Source organism: Corvus brachyrhynchos, unplaced genomic scaffold (genome assembly GCF_000691975.1).
Source record: "Corvus brachyrhynchos isolate BGI_N302 unplaced genomic scaffold, ASM69197v1 scaffold105, whole genome shotgun sequence".
Taxonomy (NCBI): domain Eukaryota; kingdom Metazoa; phylum Chordata; class Aves; order Passeriformes; family Corvidae; genus Corvus; species Corvus brachyrhynchos.
In genome coordinates this window covers 1,376,893-1,398,317 of record NW_008238452.1, presented here as the reverse complement: position 1 = coordinate 1,398,317, position 21,425 = coordinate 1,376,893, and positions in this window count along the sequence as shown.

Sequence of the window (21,425 nt, the reverse complement as noted above, 5' to 3'; positions counted from 1 at the left end):
AGGCATAATGTAAGTAAAAGAAAAAGATTTTAATCCTAGTGTCCTGATCAAATGTCAACTTATGTAATTGAACTGTACCCTGCAGTCTGAGCTGGTTTGGTGATTTTGTTGTCATCTCAAGTGAGTTAGTGTAAATCCAGCCCAACTGTACTGAAATAAACAGCTACAGCTCTGTGAAAATGGTATACGGGAATGAAAAAAAAAGTCTGTGCTTTTCTTGCTGTTCTTATTGGCACAAAGTAAGGTTCTTCAAAACTTTGCAAAAAGTTCTCTAAGGTTTGATCTAAATATGAGGACTGACCATGATTCCAGAATCTATGGTTAAAAAGAAAAAGAAGAAAATATTTACCAAGTGTCATGCAATTCACACAGGCTTTGCTAACGTGACACAGAGTTGTTCCTTTAACACTTCTGCAACCTTGCCACAGCAAGATTGTCAAAGATGCTATGAGGGTGAGGCAGATATTAAACAACAAATGGGAATTCTAAGATTAATCCTGGAGAATGTGTGTATGTTCTTGAGATTTATATATTTGTGTGAACACAGGGGTTTTGTTTTATGAGAGCTATGCTAACTGTTTAGATTTTGGTGAAGATTTTTCACAATATTATACTTTACACACTGTAAACTATGACTTCATTTCTTGGGCTACATAGGAAGACTAAAAGCAGCAGTCCAGTACCTGGAAGGGATCCACAAAAAAGATGGAGAGGGACTTTTTACAAGATCATGGAGTGATAGGACAAGTGATAATGACTGTAAGCTGAAGGAGGATAGCTTTAAACTAGATATTAGGGAGAAATTCTTTACTGTGACAGTGGGGAGGCATTGGAATAGGTTGCCCAGAGAAGATGGGGATGCCCCAAGCCTGGAAGTGTTCAAGGCTTGGTTGGATGGAACAACCTGATCTAGTGGAAGGTGTCCCAGTCCATGGCAAGGGATTGGAACCAGAAGGTCTTCAAGGTCCCCTCCCAACCCAAAACATTCTGTGATTTATACTCAGTCAACTACATCAGTGTTTTTTAAACTCTCCATTACTTAAATTGTTTCATATTCCATTGTTGCTGAATTTTGACACAGAAAAATCAGACAATTGTACAAAGCAGTTTGTCAATTATTAATACCTGCTGTGACTCCCGTGACATAGACTAGCAGAGCAAAGCTTTTGCTGTCATGGTGGGTTGTTCACCCACTTGAGCCATCCAAAAATGTCACTTCACTTCTATGAAGTAAGACAGGTGCATCAACGCTTTAACATGCTAAGCTGCTCCTTTCCTTGTCACATTAATATTCTGTCCAGATTTTTAAATAAGTTACAAGTATGCAAGTCAAACAGTGTTCATGCTGAAGGCTTCTTTCTTGTACTTCACTTGGAGCAATGCTGGGAGGTCACAGTGGTATTAATCTATAGTAAAGATAAGGAAATTTAAAACATGATTGATTGTGAGTTTATTTTTATTTTTCAAGTTACTGGATATGATTACCAGAAGAGCTAATCATCTCCACACCAGAGCAGCAAGAGTAGCCCTATCAGGATGGTTGTCCACAGGTGCACTCTGAGTGACTGATGGCAGAAAACAATATCAGAGAGCTGTGTGAGCAATTGGAAAGAACAATTAATTTGACTAATGGAGGATTCTTTCCTATTTGTGAATAATTCATATGCAAATTCTGTTTGTGGTTTTTATTGCTATTTTAACTTCCCTCTTAAATTTTCATGAAGCGTTTCAGGTGTTGAGGTGATTGCAAAATGCTTGCTATTAGTATTCCTTGGAAGTATCCAGTGCTACTGGGTGTTCATGTAGGGTTCAATTGCAGGATTTTGTCCTATGCTTTTCTGAGGAGCCTACCATGAGAATTCTCAATTTGAGGTGATGGATCTAATTTATGGCAGTAATTTTAATTAGGCTTAGTTCTGGAAGTGAGACTTAGAGCGCCTCAGCTGAGAAGAATATGAAAATTGCTAGACACTGCTTTAAGAATTATGCCAGGTTTCTTATTTTAGAATTGGAATCAAGAGAAATTGATTTCAACAGCCTTGCAGACAAATTCTGCGAGGCTGATAGAAGCCTTGCAGAATCTAGAACCCTACTTATTGCTTTTTGGTTGCAGCTAATGCAGTTACACAGCATCTTTATATTATAGTGTTGTAGTTTGAACCTTCATCTCCATTGCATGAATGCCATTTACTTATGAACAAAAAAAAAAATTGGCATTACAATTAGCCTTAAGCTGTTCACACTTTTTGTTAATAATAGCAAAGCTTTTTTTTGGATGGCTTTTTGCTAAGTGCTATGATTCTCATATCGTAGTAAAAGGAATACTGAAAATAATGGCTGCTATATGCTATTTTCAAAACGGAATATGGACATTTTCCTTTTGTCCAGATCAAAGAAATATATTCCTGACAGCCTAAATGCTGCTCTCTGAGGTTTCTCTATCCAAATTTGTTTTCTGTCCTCTTAGAAGTGTTTTCAATGAGAGAGGAGCAGGCAAGGGAGGATGCAATAAAAATCTTAATTTGTTAAAGTAATTAAATATTCCTTTGCTCTCCATAAGCCTCTTCACAATTTGGTTCACTTTTCCCTGTATGTTTTTTCCATGTTGGCACAGGCCTGTGTCTCTAAAATACAAACTGTTTTGTCTGCACACTTCTAATCCAAGTTTTCAGCCAAAATATCTAGTAAAGTACAGATATAGAGTCCTGTTATGCCTTGGTGGTCTCTTGCCTGGAAAGGCAGAAGGGCTCATCTTTTGCATTGAGAGCTCTGAGTGGCTCACGACTGAAACATGGACATATAGGTTTTTTTTTTTAATTTCTTGCTGCCCTAGATGCCATAACAGCAGAATCCACTACAGTGGATATGTTCATTTTAACTCTTCCTGCATAAACAAAGAGCTTTTTATAAAGAAAAAGCTGGTTTCTGCTCCACTTGCCTTTCGCTCTGCAAAGCCAGGTACAAGCACAATTGTATGAGGCATTTTGTAGATGGTATCTCCCTATGTGTAATCTTAACTGCGTGAGTGCTGTTGAGCACAGCGAGAAGGGAGAGTGGTCATACAGACTGTTTTAAAAGCAGTAACATTTGTGCAGTTTGGATTCTTTATTTTACAGGACCAGCAAAGTGTGTCAGGTACTGCTCCTGTCAGTTATCCCAAGCCAAGGACATCTGATGATGGCAAAACCCTTCTCAGAATCTAGCTCAGGACACCAGATTCTTGATGATGTTAAAGGAGAAGAGTTACTCACCAGGGGTGTGCTCCTAGAACCTGGGATGCTCAGGCTATACTGGGATGTGTAATGTTTCTGGGAACAGACTTCCCTGCTTTTGAGGCTGTTTTATTTAACATCCAAAATGATTTTTTTTTTGGTGTGTGTGCTCTATGGCCTATTAATGTGTCTAAAATCCACCTTATTCTCTCTGCCTCTGTAAGCTCTGTGGACCAATCATGCTCATGACGCAGCCAAGGAGGATGCCATGGTGTTTGAGAGCATTGGGGCTGGAGTGCTAGCTGAGAGCAACATTGCCCCAGATGGTTCATCTGTGCTCCTGTCTATATACCCCCAGAAGACCCACAGTCTTGTTCTAGATATATTTAAAAAATTTAAAAAATTAAGAACAGTGAAACTTTATAAAATTTCACTGGCTTCATGATTCATATACACTAAGGCAGCTCCAAGAATCTCAGAAAGAGCTCTAAAGCACTTGTGTAGGTGGTTTCAAATCACAGAAGAGATGATCTCTAGTGCATGATGGACTCTCAGTCGCAGCACAATAAATTATTTCTGTGATCTATAAATTCCAAGGAGGGGAGAGAAGGCTGGAAATTACTGATATACCACTTTACTGGATCCCACCAAAAAACCCTAACAATCAAAACAGATGCCCCACCTGAAAGTGCTTTCTTATGAAGCTGGAGCTTTAAGACAAACACAAAAGTCTGCCATATTTCCAATTCAGTGCCATGCAGGAATATGGATTTTAAAGCAGTTTTTTATTTATAGACAAGCTTTATATGTCAAGCTGGTAACACAGCATGATTTATAGGCAATTAGAGCTCATGCCACAAAAAATGGCTTAAGAGCTTAAGTCTTGCCTTAGTGTCTGATATCTGAAATTATGACCCTCTGAAGGGAGTCAGAGCTCTTGCTCAGATGATGTCTCGTGCTGCCAGTTTTTGATTAAAAGTTCTCCAGATGACTGGAGTGCTGTGCTGGGGATTATTGAAGAGACCCCCTCGCTCTTTGCATGTTGAAGCACATCTGTGTGCACAAATGTAGTAACATTCATACATCTCATGTAGTAAGCTTCATACATCTCACTGGATGAGGCTGATCCAGAAAATTTGTCCAGGATATGCTCAGCATACCCTGTTCATCCCACAGCTGAGCCATCAAGTGCATGATGAGAGCTTTTACCACTCCTTTTTCCCATCTCGTTAATCCTACAGCTTGTGCATGAAGGAGACAAGTCACCAGGGTGTGGGGTTAACTGATTTAACTTTCTTGCTTTTGCCTGAAAACCCCCCTCAGCTACCACCTGAATGTGCTTCAGAGAAAGGAGGAAGCTTCAGCAGGGTTTACCTACACCCTGAGTGAATTTTGTAAGTAGTTATAATAAAAAATTAGAGCCTTTCCCTTCATCATTCTTAGAGGAAAAGTGTCACCCTAGTTTAGTTTTAAAAGAAAAACAAACAAACCAACCAACCCTAAGCCCATATATCTCTGTTTGACTAGAATATGCAGGTCAGAGCTTTAATAATATTTAATCATAATAATTATAATAAATCATACTTGAGATCATTAAAAGAGAAAGGCATTCTAGTCTAAATAAAACCATGCAGCACAAAATCTTTCAAGTGTGTTTGTCTCTGGCACTTGGCTCATGTATCTGCATCATGTTTTTATGAACGGTGCCTTTTAGAAGTTCCATTTTGAGATGACCAAGCTCCACAGTGTTGGAAATTTTCATGTGTAATTCAAATTGATAAAATGTCTACATGTAATGGAGTTGTAGTTTTGTATACTTTGGGTGTAGTTTATAAGTCTAGTCTGTAAGCAATAATAAATAAGGTTTTTCTGCATTAATTAAAAGACTTGGAAATAGTTGAGGTTAAAAAAACTTGTTATTTTTCTTTATTCCATTTAATAGTGCTGAAAATTTCTTAATCACTCCAGCAGGCTGTTTTTGTTTTTTGGTGTTTTTGTTTTTTTTGTTTTTTTTTTTGTTTTTTTTTTTTTTTTTTTTTTTGGGTTTTTTTTTGGTTTTTTTTTTTTTTAATCAGAACCACAACCATCTCTTCTGCATGTCATTGTGAATTCACAGACATGATACTACAATGTCAGATGAAATGCTCCTCCAAGTCTTTAGAGATGTCAGTGATGCAAACCCATCATAGTTACATCATGTCAAGATGTTGGTGAATAATGTCACTGGGAATCTTTGGAGTGCATTTCACAGTAAAGAACTGAAACAAAAAGATGTCAAAGCAATTCTGAAATTGGAGCCTTTTGATTATCAAGGTGATTATGAAAGACAAAAGCTGTAAGTACTTGTAACTTGGCCCATGTTACCAGTTGTTCTGTCTTCTGAGCAGCAGCTAAATCTTCCTCACATTAGCTTATAAAAAAGTAAAGATGCCCATGTCATTGAAATGTCACGTCTGTCACTTGTCTAGGATTCTGGTAGCAACTGGGGAACAGTGTGATATCATTTGATTGACGAGGATAGAAGGAAGTTTTGGCTGAAATTTTGAAAGCTGGGAGTTTTACAGTTAGGATTGAATTCTTAGTATGATTACTACAATATACACTAAGGAAGAGGTAATCCTTGTCAACAATTCTTCTGTGAAAAGAAGAAAAAGGAGAATATGGGTAGAGATGGGAGAGTTAGTTTTACCTTGTTATAACTAAATGTGTGCTCAACTCTCAGTGACTTCTGAGCCTCCATGTATCAAAGTACAAATTAACTGAGATGTTTCTCCTGCAAGTTAGGCAGATGAAAGGAACAGGTTGCTGTTGACATTTGAGATCATTCTGATGATGCAGGTATGTGATTCCTTTTGAACCCAGATGAAAGTTTGCAGAATGTGTGTGTTTTTCTCGTTAGTTTCCAGTTTTTACTAAATTTCTTCTTAATTTGTGATCAATCCAGTTTTTACAGGCTGGATTTGCTGTGACCATTTTTCTACCCAGAATCTTTACTACTTACAGCATTGTAATTCAAACAGAAAGAGAACAAGTTGCTTGAAGCAAAGCTGCTGTTTCTTCACTTAATGTCAGGTCTAGTGTCTTTTGAATGCTGGTATTCAGTTTCAGAAGAGAGATGTTCCCCCACTATTACTGATCTTGGTAGGCTGGAGATGAAATTTAAAAAATATGATAGTCTGATGTGCTGGGCTGCCAAGGGACTTGATCCAGAAATGTTGGAGGTCACTGGACAAGGTACTACACCAGATAGTTATTTTATAATACTGATATTTTATATTGCACTGAGCTATCAATGGTTTATAGATAAAAGGAATATGAACAAAATGTAAAATCCTTTCCTCAGTTCTTGATATCTCTTCCGTCACTTTTTTTTTTGTGGGTGAAACTTGTTTTAATGTGAATTTTTTCTGCTCTGAATTTTGTATGAATTAACAATTCTCAGCTTTTGTACTGCATATTGAGATGCACAAAATGAAAAGGGAGGATTTAGTAATGCTAACTACTGAAATGTCATTTGACCATACATATTCCTTTGTCAAAATAAATATTGTTAAAGAATTATGAACATAATTTCTCATCTATAATAAAGATCAAAGGAAGAGTTAAGCAAAAAAAAATATGGAAGCATTCATCCATGATTAGTGATTATTCACTTGTAAATGAATTGCCTTTGCCAGGTACAAACTCTTATTTAGTCTCTTTTAGCAAGGATATGAGAATCTGTATTTTTTGGATACAATCCTCTTGTTTAGTAAACTCCAAAGTGTAATTTGTTTTTCAGAGTACATTTCAATGTTCATGAAAATAGAAGGTGGAAATTATGAAATTAACAACCATCTGGCATAAATTTCAGATGAGTTAATTCTTGACTTCACTATAAAATCTTTTATACAAAATAATAATGCCTTTCACTTAAAAAAAATCCAACTAATTATTTGCATATTTTCTGAAATCATCTATGCTTCTTCCTCTAAGAAATAACGACTTTTCAGGCTATGCCTCAAACATTAATCTTTTTTTATAAAGATGGTTAAATTTCCAAATAGAAAATAATTTGTATAAAAGAAGGAGTTCTCTCGGATGAAAAATATATGGGAAAACACTAGCAATTTTTCATAAATTAACTGAGTCTAAAATGAAATCTAATTGAGTAAATACAAACCCAAAGACCAGTTTTAGCCCTCTAGACATAGTTAACAGGCTCTTTAAACTAGAAAGAAATGTACTGGGGATCAATTTGATTCAAGATAATTTGAAATCTGAAAACTGCTCGTCTCTGCAGTACCTGGTGTTCATTACAGCATTGGTACTTTAAAACTTTATCCCACTTATTTCAATTGACTCCAATAAGAGCAGAGTTGCTCTTCAAGTGTTCTTGTAGGTTTGTTGTTGCTGTGTTAGAGCTGCAAGATAGTGCAGAAAAAAAGAAATATTTGAAATATTTCTGATGCAGGTAGTTTTCAGATGTATTGACTAGGCTTTAAAAATATCTTTCCATGAAGCATGGTGCTCTTGGGTGTTAGTGAATCTTATAAAAATTAAACAATCTCACAAGACACCATTGAAAAAAAGAGCTGAAATTCTTAAAAGTGAGATAAATTTTCTTGCTATACTCAGGAGAGAGAGAGATATGTCACAAAACCCAAACCTTCCAGCTTCCAATTCCTTGCTTTATTTGAAAGACCAAGCTCATCCTAATAAATCCTGATGATCTGGCAAAGCATTTTTGATTGGAAAGTAACTGTTATTGCAAAAATAGTATTTTAAAAAGTTGCTTTAGACTCTGACGCTCCTCCAAGATTAATTTTTGCATACATCTATGCTTTTAAAAAGATGTTTTTGTCCTTCTTAGCTGTTGTTACTGCTGATGGAAATTAACCCTAAGAGATTGTTCTAACTTGTTAAACCTGGCCTGTTACCATCTTGATTACCTTTAAAATCTGTAGCCTAATCCAGAATCTGACCTGCTTGGTAACTCCTTAAAATCTAGTATTTTTCCTTTTTTTTGTGGTGTCTTCCAGTGTAGGTCAGTCTTGGATCTCTAGGGAACCATGACTCTAGAGTCTACAGCAAAGAAGTGTGTTCTCCTGAGCCCAGGAGGACCTAGTCTGGTTACTCCCTCTCTTTGCTGCTGGGCAGTGCTGAGTAGGCCGGTTCCTCTGCCTCTGAAGTCCACCATCCCAAGCTTTTGTGCTTCAGTCATAGCAGCCTCTAACCACAGCAAATGGAGAAGAGAAGGAATGGATTCTAGGATATTTTAAGCAGTATGGTGAATGCTCTGACAGATACAGCACCTGCTTGTCCTGTCTGGACTGCTCTGTGGGGCAGTTAGCTCTGAGGTAACTGGAGAATATGGTTTTACAGGAATGTCTTCACAGCCAAGAATGGACTTTTGGGAGAGAGCTCAAAAAGGTGCTGGGTCACTAGAGTTGCTCGTTTCCATGCCCTTGGAGTTTGTGATTGGCATAGACCTATACTAGAAATGACCCAAGTTGATGTGCGCTTTTTTCTAGTTACTTCTCATAGAAAAAGTTCTGAGTAATGGTTTTTTTTTTTCAACTCGATGGAGTTTTTAAATTCAAGAGGGCCTTAAAAAGTCATATTTGGACTTCTTTTCATTTATTCACTGCAAATGTATTAACTCAAACACAAGGGCTGCGAGCAAACCTCTTAAGAGTTTATTTGCATTTTGCCTGAAAGAAAATAAATCAACAACTGGCTGCTGCAGACATTAAAATATAGCACTTGAATTGTAACACTGCTGTGAAATTAAATATAAATGCTTCAGAGAGCCAAACAACATTAAAGTGTTGAAGAAGATGGAATTTTAAATCTTGATTTCTGGCAAGAGAATACATCTATAATAAACAATTAGGAAACAATCCAACTCCTTAGGAAAATAATTTCCTTGCATTAGTTTCTATCTGAGTCTACGTTCTGAAAAACACAGTTAAATGATTGTGTAAAATATTTGTTGTTAAATGTGATGCCATACAAGGTAAAGAGGATAAAGCGATATGAGCCTGATAATAAAATTGTGCTGTTTTTTGAAATATGCTAATGAACAAGTTGAGTAACCACTTTGGAACAGACTCTGTTGCTTTCACTGATAGATTTGAGTATTAGCACAAGACTCTATTTATGAGTTATGCCATTCTTTTTTCTTATGTTGCACATTAAAATACAGGAAATAGCACTGATTTAGGGCTGTATTATTAAACGACGGTCAAAGACAGAAATCAGAGTATGAAGGAACTGGAAAATCATCTCTCTCCAAAAGCACTACTGTGCCAGAGCATATGTTCACTGATAATTTGTCCTATATACAGGGTTGTCTTTAAAAGCAGGGTAATAAAACAACTTCAGGCAGAAATGAGTTTTGGCAGTTTATTGTTTGTTTGCCTAGGATTTTAGGTTGAAAAGAGATACCTTCTTATATTAAACAAAAAACCCCCCCCACAAATTAAAAAAAAAAAAAGGAGATATTTCTTTTTTTCACTCCATCTGCAATTAGCAAATTAGACTTGTAGTCCCAATTCAGCTTCTTCTGCAGAGTGGGAAGACAGTTGGCCTAAGAGACTTTGTGATTTTTGAAATCACAGAAGACCCTGCAGACCTCTACCAAGTCTGGGCTATCTATAGGAATTCCAGCATCTTGTTCTACATGACATTTGTTAATTAATTTATAAATGTCATCAACTAACTTTTGCCATTATCATTCAGTATTTCTATTCTGGAATATCTTCAGCATCTTTCATAGAAGGGACCTCCCCCAGTAACAATAAATTATATAAAAACTTTTTATAGAGGACATGGCAACTGTTTTCTGGTGTCCTTTTTTGCCAACCGACTTTTGAAAATTTCGAATGAGGGGTGATTAGATATTTGTATGACATTACTATCCTTTCTAATGAAGTAAATTTCTCTATCCCTATAACCACTAATGAGGTTAAGGACACCAAAAGGACAAATTGGAGTAGATGAAGAGAGGGAAAGCCAATATCTGTAATGATTTTAGGTCCATGTGGAATACCATTTGGGATATAACTCAGTGTATTTTTAACCATAATGATTTAGGACTCATAAGGTAAACCAAACCAAGCATGTGATAAATTTCCCTACCAAATTAAAGTAAAAATGTAGCAGTGATTTACAAAGTAGGCCAAACATGTTGATCACCACACCAAAGATGGATCTACGTTATAGGATCAGCAGTTTCCTAATGCTGAGCAGGATTCACAGGGATGGCTAATAATTTGCATGTAAACTACTCCAAAACTAAGTAGTTGTACTAAATCAGTTTAGGATGCTGCAATAGTTAAATTTTGAATACCAACGTAAATTCTCTAGTATGTCACGTGTTCCCCCACCCACCTAGGTTTTAAAACCTTCCACCTGATGTATTGATAAACTTGCCCTTTTACACTGCTTGTTGAACTGATGACTTAGTTAAAAGGTGAATTTTTGCAGTTCTCGTTTGCCAGAAATCACACATGACAGGCTTGCTGCCTTTGTAGATCTTACACTGTGGAACAGGACACAAACATTAATGCATGGCTTTGAGACAATTTTTAAGCTTTCTACGCATGAGATGCCCTTTCCCTGATGTCTTTATCGTGAGTCCTTACCTATGCAAATGCTTTCACACTCAGAATAAACAATTTGGAAAACTTTATGTAGAGGATGAAGGCAACAGTAGATAGCTAAAATAACATGAAAAGTAATTTGGAATGTATCTCGCCTCTCAAAGTGTTTGGAAATTCAGCAGTAGGGAAACCTGGACCTTCGCCAGTGATCTCAGAGTCACGTTTTACACACAGTGCTTTTTGTTACCAGATGACTTTTATTGGACAGTGGCTGGTTTTTCCTCCTTGTGTGATTAGACTCAGGTGTTCTGAAGCACGAATCTCCCCCTGATGATCTTTTAACTAAGGTGGCAAAATCTTTTTGTTGCTGGCTTATGTTATTACAATTGTACAGTGATTTTATCTTGTAGACTCTTCCTGTGTGGTCTCTAGAATGGTGGTCTGCCTTGCAATGTGATTCAAATTACATCACCCTTGGCCATTTTGCCTCAATAGTCAGGCCTGCTCACTCCCTACAGTTCAAAAAGCCTGTTGCATTAAATGAAGAAAATACTTTCCTCTTTAGATGGAAGATCTGATACATGATACAACTGTTTTCCAGATATGTGCAATCTTGAAGAAAAAAAAAATCCTGTAAAATTACTGAAAAAACCTCAACAACGCTAAATGAGAAAATCAGCCACTCAGATTCTGACATGCTGAGTACAAAATCTAAAATAAAATTGCTCTCAAAGATGAGAATTTGCAATGGTAATGGAACTACATATAGGTCAAATAGTCTATCTTCTTTGCCTTTTCATCTTGATCGAAAAAGTTACTTTTAAGCTTCTTGAGATTAAAGTAATTTAAAATACAAGCTTGTAGAGGGTCTGTATTCTTGTGCAACCTATTTTGGTCACAGTTTTGTGCAACAGCTGTCAGCAATACAATGTTATCCACTGTACTGATTCTTTTTATTATTCTTGTCCTGGAGTTGAAATACATCTCACAGGTAAATTCAGTTCAGTATTCATTTAGGCTTTTTTTTAAACTGTAAATATGCAGTGTAGGTGTTTTTACTACCTTCTGTTTAATTGTGAAATTTTGCCAAGGTTGATAATAGTTTTGGGAAAATCCTAAACTACTTGAGGACAATGATACCCGATGTGCCTTCCAGATGATGATTGGTATCTTGAGAATAATTATCCTCTGCGCAGTGGTTTGTCCTTTATGTTCCTTTCTTCCCATCTACTTTCTAGAGGGGATGCTAGGGACAAAGGATGTAGTTGCTGCTAATACCAGATTCCAAACTCTATTATCTACTGAGATATGGAAAAACCTGTAATTGCAATAGACTTGAACAGCAAAGTGAGAAAAAAAAAAAAGCTTATGTATCTGAGACACCAAGCATAGCTATGAAATGCAAAAGGGTAACGGCAGTTTCACTAGAAATGAAATATTCATGTTGCTAACTTACATAAAACAAAAGATGGAGTGTTTTCTGCAGGGAAATTACTTTTGCTGATGAGCTCCATTTATGCATGATGGAGTTTTAAATTTTTGAAAACCCCCTTGGTTATTTTTTTCTCTTTTCAGTTTTAGCAGCTTTAATTTTAGGCTTATAAGCAGATATATGTAAAATTTCTTGCTGAAAGGGCCTTATTCTGTTTAAAGTCATATTTATTACATTCAGCAAAAATAGAACTGCTTCTGTCAATGACAACGAATACAAAATCAATATTTAAGACTGCAGTCTCATAGACTTCATGTTACAAAGAGAGTATTTCAGTTTTGTATTGCCCTATAATGAAATGTATCTTCGTTTAACATTCTTCTTTTAATGTCTCCAGAGGTTCTAGTTTTGCACCACGCAGCTGGAAAGCAGACAGTAGCAGAGGGAGTTGAGAAACCCAGCTTTCAGTTAGGATAAAAGCACGTCCCCAGAATTATGAGGTCTGATGAGCTTTCTTCATGCTCTTGATGGAGGATCAACATGCGTGTCTTCCTTGTCTCAAAGGCAGACCCTGATGGTATCAGTGGAAAACTCTTACACACTCTGCAGACTCGACATGAAGCCAGAGTGAGGAGATCTGGAAATCTGGTCTCGTGCTGAGCCCAAATTCTCTGTAACATTCATGAATCTACCTTTTTTCTCTATCATTACAAGAAGGTTTTTGAAGGCCAGGTGATTACTGACCTTATTGGATTTTGGCCAAGATATCAGACACAAAAACTTGTAAATGGTTGCTTCTGCCAAGCTTTGGACAGCACATCACTTCAGGTAATATTCAACTTCAGCAGTTCAGGGTGAGTTGTTGGCTTATGTTCAGTGTCCCAGAGGAAAAAAACCACTAAGAGAATATAATTCTATCAAGTCAACAAAAAATATGTTCTTGGAAGATGTTAGATAGTGCAAGGGTATACAGAATATACAAAACAGCAGCAAATAAAACCTGTCTGTTTAATACCATCACCTGAATTTCTTTCCATTTTGACTATAAATAATGTAGTATTCTTAGTATGTATGTTTAGATACCAAAACACAGTCAGGTTTGTCCCATAGAACAGAATTTTTTTAAATAAGCAGTGAATTTATGGTTCTGATTTATTTGAAATGATAATATTTTGCCAACTAAATAGGTAAATAATGAAATAGATTTAGTTGACTGCACACAACAGACAAAGAGTATAGAAGAAATATGCATCCCAGGGAAAAAGTAGGTGCTTAAAATTAGTTTTATTTTTAAAAGCTACTGCAGTTTAGAGTCTCTTGCACAAGTGTTTGCTGGAATAAATTTTCTAACAGTATTTTTGCCCTTGACTCTTCAAAGTGACAGATGTTGTGAGTTAGGAAAGCTTCACCTTCCCTGCAGTAACCTTTTATTAACAGATCATAATGGTGGCAGAAGCATAACTCTTGCGACTTTCAAGATGATGAGCTAAGAAACAGGGCAGGTTTGAAATGTGTATCGACAAATGATGAGAAAACTGTCATGCTCTCCTTACTGTATAAAGTGAGAATAGAGAATTCTTTTTATACAGAGCTCTTGTAATGTAAATATTAGCAATAAATTGGTGCTGGTGGTAGTTATTTGTTGGAAACAGACTAGGACTGCCTGCTCATGCCGAGAAGCAGGGTCGGTTCTGTGACGGCTGCTGGTAGTGCAGCACAGCTGGCTGAGCTGCTCAGGCCAAAAGGTGCCACATCTGTAAGAGTTAACCAGTTTCCAGACCCTCTGGCCCTCCATGCTGTGGGACACGGGCTGTTGTAGTTCTGTGAGCTTAATGAGGTCACGCAGGAATCCCACAGTAGAGTGGGAAGTCTTAAAACTTTCAGCTGGTTGGCAAATTAATCATTGGATCATCTTCCTCTTCACCTGCTCAAATTTGGATGATAGTTACAGTATGTGAGGCTGTAGCTAAATTCATTTCTTCCCTAGGTATACGAATCTATAGTGTTATTAATAGGTAAACTACCCTTCTTTTTTGTTTTTCTCACAGCCTTCAGAGAAAAGGTCGATAGGGTTGAATAACAGTAACAGTTCTAGTATTGTGTTCTTCTTCTGTAACTCTCAAAAGGCCTTTGCAGAGCTGATAAGTATAATTAGACCTGATCAGAAACTTCTGGGCAGGACAGAGCTCCACTGGAGAATGCTGATACAATAGGACTGACTGGTTTGGCTCTGGCTTTTGTTTGTCTAATGAGTTTTGATAACAGCAGAAGACATGTTTATATTCTGTAATATGCAACAGTGGTTCTATAAATGAGTTATTTCTACAGGCAAATATTTTTCTGTTGATTTACACGATGGCTGGGAGAAACCCTTAATGTACTGAGGTTGAGTCTGTGCTTAGGAACTGGCCAACAGCCTTATCAAGAATTTATTTTTAATTTATATTTTGTGGAATGTATTATATAATCTTTAACAGTCAGCTGTAGCACTCATTCACCACCCTGGCACAGTGCAAGAAGGTGTGGTGATTCCTTTGTCTCTGCATTACAGATGCCTTTTCTCTTTAGAGCTATCAGGTTGTGATAGAGAAAATGGCCTTTGGTAGCTGATACTTTCCTCTCTAAGCAGATAGGTTATGTGGTGAATGTCTTAGAACTTGTTATAAGAACTATTATTTAAAAATAAAATGAAGTAATATTGACTTTGATACGAGCAAAACAGGCTATTTGATTTGATCTTGATGTAGTGGTGATAGTTATATTTTGCTCTTCTGCTGTCAACTGCAGATGAAAAAAACGTGGTGATAAATGGGAATCTGTACAGTCCTAGGGAGACATCCATTGCAATATAACAGCACCCCATATAAACTTAATGAATCTATTAATTAGAAATCCAGGAGAAATATTAAACTAGAAATATTAACTTCTAGTATGATTTCAAAATAAAAGGTGCATGAGGCCAGATAGCAGAAAAAATGCTCAAGGTGCCACCTCGTATCTCCAGACATGTTCTGATGAACATGTGAGCCAGTAACATCTTTTACTCTGATGTGGGGGAATTTCTCTAGGCTGCTTGGTTCACAAATTGGAGAGATTAGGTAGAAATTCATATTGTATATTTGGCAAAAGGTTGGCTTTTCTCCTCTGTTTTGGATTTGTTGAAGGGAACAGTTCAAAGAATGGCTAAGAACCTGTAATTCTTTGGGTCCATGTTCCATCCTGCCATTATATACGACACTTTGACACTTTTTACCTTATATAATGGCATATTCCTTAGACACTGTAGGAGTTAAGTCTGAAGTGTTTCACACTGGTATGATTTATAACATACATGATTCATTACAGGGATTTTCTTTATGAATGAAGTATGAAAATGTGTAAAGGAAAAAAGGGGAGAAAAAGGTTTTCTTCAAAAAAATTCAAAAATAGATCCAGGGAATATTTTTAATCATTAGCATAAAGATGTTGCCACTTTCCAGAGGGGAAGACATTTTGTAGGAGATGTTTAGCCTTGAGGCAGTTCGTTCTTTACACAGAGGCATAAAAAATACAGCTTCTGGCTGTTTTTATCATTACTAATAAATGAATAAGCACAGTTTCTGAAAAAACATGTTTTATCAGAAGGACATGTTACACTGTTCTTATCAATAATTCTATGCAAGTAAAATTCAAGCCTGCGGGATTGTATTGTTGCAAGTTTTTTATACAATCACTTTTCATAAAAGAAAAACAGACTGAGGTGATGATGAATGATGGATGAAAATTTTAGATGTAATTAAAAGAAAAAGAAGTTGAATTCCCAAGTTCCTTTAACAAAGGGAATAAAAAAAATACTGTAAAGCTATGGTTTGATAGATAATATTCCATTAAAGTGAACTGCAGGCAGTAAAATTAGGCAGGTTTATATGAGAGAGATTGACAAGCTTTAAATAACTGTGAATATGTGAATAGCTGACCTATTTTGCTTCCCATTTTAATTGTAGAGATGAACAGATTAAGGGCTGTGCTGGAGAACACAACTGGAGCTTTTAATGGAGGAAAAACAGAGAAATAGCAATCCTGTAGGAATACTGCAAGAACTCAAAGGGAGTTACATAGCTATTAACAGATCAGCTATAGAGTGATCTCATTGCTGCCATCAAGTGTGTGAGCATCATGAAACAATGATTTTTGGCAGATAGCTGAGGAACAGAAGAAAGATGATTCAGTCAGATTCAGTCATTGGAGTTAGTCGAGATTATCATGGAGTCATTTCAAAACTGGCAAAAAAAATTTCAAAGATGAGGTCATACTTTGGCCACATAGTATCTGGACCATAAGTGATTTTTACACTCCTGCTCATATTTGGTGAATAGTTTTGTGGGGAAGAATTGTCATTTTGAGTTTGGAAGCTTTATCCCTCAGAAGAAATACAGCAGCTCACTCAAAACTGCCTGGATGAGTGGCACCTCCTAATGTATTTCCTGTTTTTAGTTTTTATACTAAGAGTGCAATGAAATTCTTCTCAATTCACTTTCAGATAGGTATTAGTGAACACCCAGTATTTAACAATGCATGTGATCTTCAATTTCTTTAAATAATAAGGGAAAATCTAGTTTTTGATCATGTGGTTCAATTCCATAATAGCAAAACCTCTCAAGCTTGTATAGCTTCTCTAACTTCCCTAATGTTAAAAAAAAATGTTGATTTTTTTGGTGCCTTTTACCTTTTTCAGAAAACAAACGAGCCTAAACATCTCAGTCTTTATTCAGTGACAGGTAGCAAGTATGAAAGATCAAAAATTGGCCTATAACCAACACAATGGATTTTTATTGCTTTTAGATACAAATTCCAGTCCTGAATTATGCTGTGCCACAAGTTCTTTTGACTCTGCTGGTAAAATCAGTGTACAATTACAATTCTGGTAATATTAGTACTTTCCAGTGGGGATCAATGAGAACAACCGATGTGAGAAATAGATCACAACACAAATTTTCTTGCCTTTGTAAGGCTGCTTCCATCCATGTTACTAGTGAAAAGCCCAGCATAAAGCTTGTAATTTTAAAAAATGAATTCTTAGAAAGGTCAATTAATATTCCCACATCCTGGAAACAAGGATGGTTTGGTTCAGAGCAGTTGTACCAGGAGACAGATCAATTGTAATATGCCATTCTTGCGATTTCATAGACACAAAGGCAACAGAGACAAAGCATCAGGTGCCTGACTTGACTTTTGGAGAAACCATAATCACCACAGTGAGGATTGCAGAAGCTACTCTTAACGGGAGCTGCCGTGGTCCGCTGAGAGAGGTGCATATTCTTGATGAAGTTTGTTTTCATTTTGGTGTTGTTAAATACCTCTGAATGCTGAGTTTCTAATTTTCTTGGAATGATGCTCATTCTGACATGTCAGACATAACAAAACTGCTATTTCTTATCAACACAAATAATATAGCAGCATCTGGTAGATACTGGCTGATACCAGAGGATGGTGAGACCTTCAGAGGCACTGCCACCAGCATAGATTCAGACTATTTTTGACATCGCATGATGTTTTCAGGCTATTTTCCTGAGAACTCCCCCAAATCTCTTTAGATTTCTATAAGCCTGAAGAAAATAAAGGATTCATTTGGGCAAGAGTGGAAATGCCATCTGATTAGGCAGAGTAGCCACTTTCCTTGATATTGGTAGTGAGATCTCTTAAGGAGGATAAGTTGTTAGGGGAGGCAGCTTAGGGAAAAGCAGGTGTTTGTTCTTCCATCTGAGAGAGAAATTCTGCATAAAAATGCCTAAAAATTATAACTGCTGGGTAATATTTATTTTTTTCCTTGGCTATATAATTTGATTTCCATTCTAAGAGCAAAGTACACCAACACCCTGGAGCTGTTGATTACAGTTTATAGCTTCATTGTTTTAAGTGCCTATTATGGATATGCAAAAGCATAAGAAAGAAAAAAAGGATTAAGTACAGTAACTTGTGGTAAAGCTTCACAGGAGAAGGATTCTTCTAAATGCTAGGAAGTGATATCCAAAACCAACCACTCTTAGAAACAGTATGGCTTTATGGAAAGGCATAGAGACAGAGAAGATATCAAAGTGTAGACATGCTCATTTTCAACATGCTTATCACTCTCTAGAGAGAGAACACAACGATAGTAGATGAATCTTGCAAGGAGTGACTTTTTGTTATTATTTTATATAGGTTTGCTCAATAATGCTAACAATAATTTTAAAATAGCAGTGTTTGTTATCTGTCCAGCACATACATGTTATGGCTCTGCCTGCCCATTTCTTTCATATTTCTTTTCTATTTCTTGCTAGCACTAAATTTCAGTGGGCACTTTCAGTGAGAACCACACATACCAAAACAGTGCTGCCTAAATTCAGCTGTCATTACCTCATGTTGCAGAATCTCCTTGGCACCAAAATCATCCTTTCCTGTATGTGTCACCATGTGTATCACTGTGTGTAATCACCCTCAGGGCAGCTACCCTCTATGTTTATGTTTGAAAGGACACGGCAAACGTGGATTTGTTGGATTGCAGGATCTACCTCTTTGCAAACACTGTTCTTTTTGACTTATCTGCCTGCAAAATCTGTCTCTGCCCTGGGGATGGTGCATCCTTCAGTGACCTAGAACGGAGGAATTCTTACTCCCTTCCCTCCTTCATAATTATCCTGGCTGCTTTGCAGCATGTTCTGCTACAAAGGCCAAAGACCTTTAACCTTCTGCTGAAACTAATGCAAAACTCTCTGCACTATGTTTTCCTCTGCTCCTTGAAAGATATGTGGGTTATCCAGAGCACAAAGCAGAGTAGGAAATTTCCAAGCAGGGCTATTACTTCTTTTATTATCTTTAAAAAGGCTGTATCAGGTGGTTGAAATTTGGGTGCATATCCATTCCTTTCTGTTGTTTCTTCATGTGGGTTTCTGTTCATCCTTAGCTTCATTGTTTATTTTTTTATGTTCTTAACTTAAGACTTAGTTTTCTCCCCACTTTTTTTTTTTTTTCGTCTCTGATAGTCCTGCATTAGATATCTTCATTGTACTTTATTTGAAGGGAGGGTAGATTCAAAACAAGGTAGATCAAAACATTATATTTGTTAATACCCTGTCACAGTGGAATTTAAGTCTGATAAGTGAAATTTAAGTACTGTATGTGTAGTGGCCAGAAGAGCAACTACAGAGCAGAGCACAAGGGGAACAGAGAAGATGGTTATATCCATACAGAAGGTCCCTATCCCTGGAGACATCAGAGGCTGGGCGGGACAGCAACAGTTGCTCTGAGGAACCTGATCTAGGTGAAGATGTCCCAGCTTATTGCAGGAGTTTGAACCAGATGACGTTTAGAGGTCTCTTCCCACTCAAACTCTACTGTGGTTCTGTGATTTGGAAACTGTAAAGATGGATGGGATGCTGATTGTGAAAGCAATTTTGCTGGGCAAAGAGATCTGTGCTACGTGAGGGCTGAGGGTAAGCCATATGGTAAAAGACTAGCTCTATATTTCAGTTTGAGTGCAGGAAAATTGCTTACATCCATCAGAAATCACACAGTTTCTCCAGCTAATGTACAGTCTCATCGCACTTGCATATTAAGTAACATTTATAAAAAATTCATAAACATAAAAGAGTCCGAAGCATTCAAAATCCAACACCAGGCAATTTGATGTTAAAATCTTGCAGAAAAATTGAACCCTACTTCCATTCATCCGTGAGCTTGCAGGCGGTTAACAAGGCAGTCATAGACTTCATGCTTATTAGCTTTCCACACTCATTGGCCATGGTGTAGATTATATTAGTTCAATGAACAGTTCTTAATGTGGGTTATCTTGGACTCTATTTTATCTGGATTTATTATGTCTGGCAGTGGTGTGCATAAGCCCAACTGTAAAAGATGACTGCTGTGCTTCTGAGATATATGCCTCTCCATTCTTACTCCCTGGAAGTCCTCCAGCATGGCTGAGAAGATCAGGACAGGAATGTTTAGGTGGGTGCCGTCTGGATTCTCTAGTTCCTTCTGCATTTTTAAAAGCTGGAAAAGGGATACAAAAATGCAACCTTTTGTACAAAGCAACACAGTCACTGAGTTGGTACAAGGCTTCCAGGGTCCCAGTTTTGTCTTCCACATTTATGGGCTTGTCTGCATTTTCATGTGGTCCTTGATTTTGAAGGTTTTTCAGTTTTTCAGTAGAACTTTGTACTGGACTGGAAATGAAAAATCCAGTGTCCTTCTGGTAAACAAACAAGTTTAGCTCTCTGGTATTTAAGAACAAAAATCAGTTTGATTTTTGTTTTGTGATGAATTGAAAATTCGGGTTCAAGGTTATGAGTTTATATGAATAAGATTTACAGTATTTTTTTAAACGCAGCTAATTTCAATGGTGACATGTGGGTACTTAAGAACTGTAGTATTTGAATTTGGTGTCTTGTGAGAACATTAGCAAATATTAAGTAGTTTAAAAAATTCAGGTCAGCCATTTAAAACAAATGGGAAGAGCCTGGCTCTGATATTTTCATTTTAGCTACTGTCTTTTCATGTGTGTTTTCGCAGTGGTATCTACTTAGGTGAGAGCCTTGCTCTGCTAAGTGATATACAAATACACAGTAGATAATAAAGTCTGACTAAATGAGCTTCAACACAGACATAGTTAAACCTTACAGGTTCTGAAAATAAAATGAGGCCAATTGATTTGATAGGAGTAAATGGTATTTTGTCTGTCAGAGGAAGATTGCCCTAAGAGAATGGAAACAACATTTAAGACATTGCCACACACTGGCAATCCCTCTGCCTTTAGAATTCTCAGAGGTTGCCATGGGTATGGAACAATTTAATTTGGCCAAACATAATCAATATGCAAAGGCAGCTCAAAACAGCGCAATGTAGGCTTCACAGCAGTTTCCAATCTTAAGTTCATAAGAAATTGTTGTACTTACTGTATTTTTTGAATTAATAGCACTCTAGCTGAGTAAGGAACGCTCTGTAGCTTTCTAATTTTGCTGCCATAGAATCACAGAATGGTTGAGTGGGAGGGGACCTTAAAGATCATCTGGTTCCAGCCCCCTTGCCATGGGCAGGGACACCTCCCACTGGACCAGGCTTTCCACTTAACCTGGCCTTGAACACTTTCAGGGATGGGGTACTCACAGCTTCTCTGGGCAACCTGTTCCAGTGCCTCACCACCCAAGTAGACATTACATTTTTCCAAAACAAAGAACA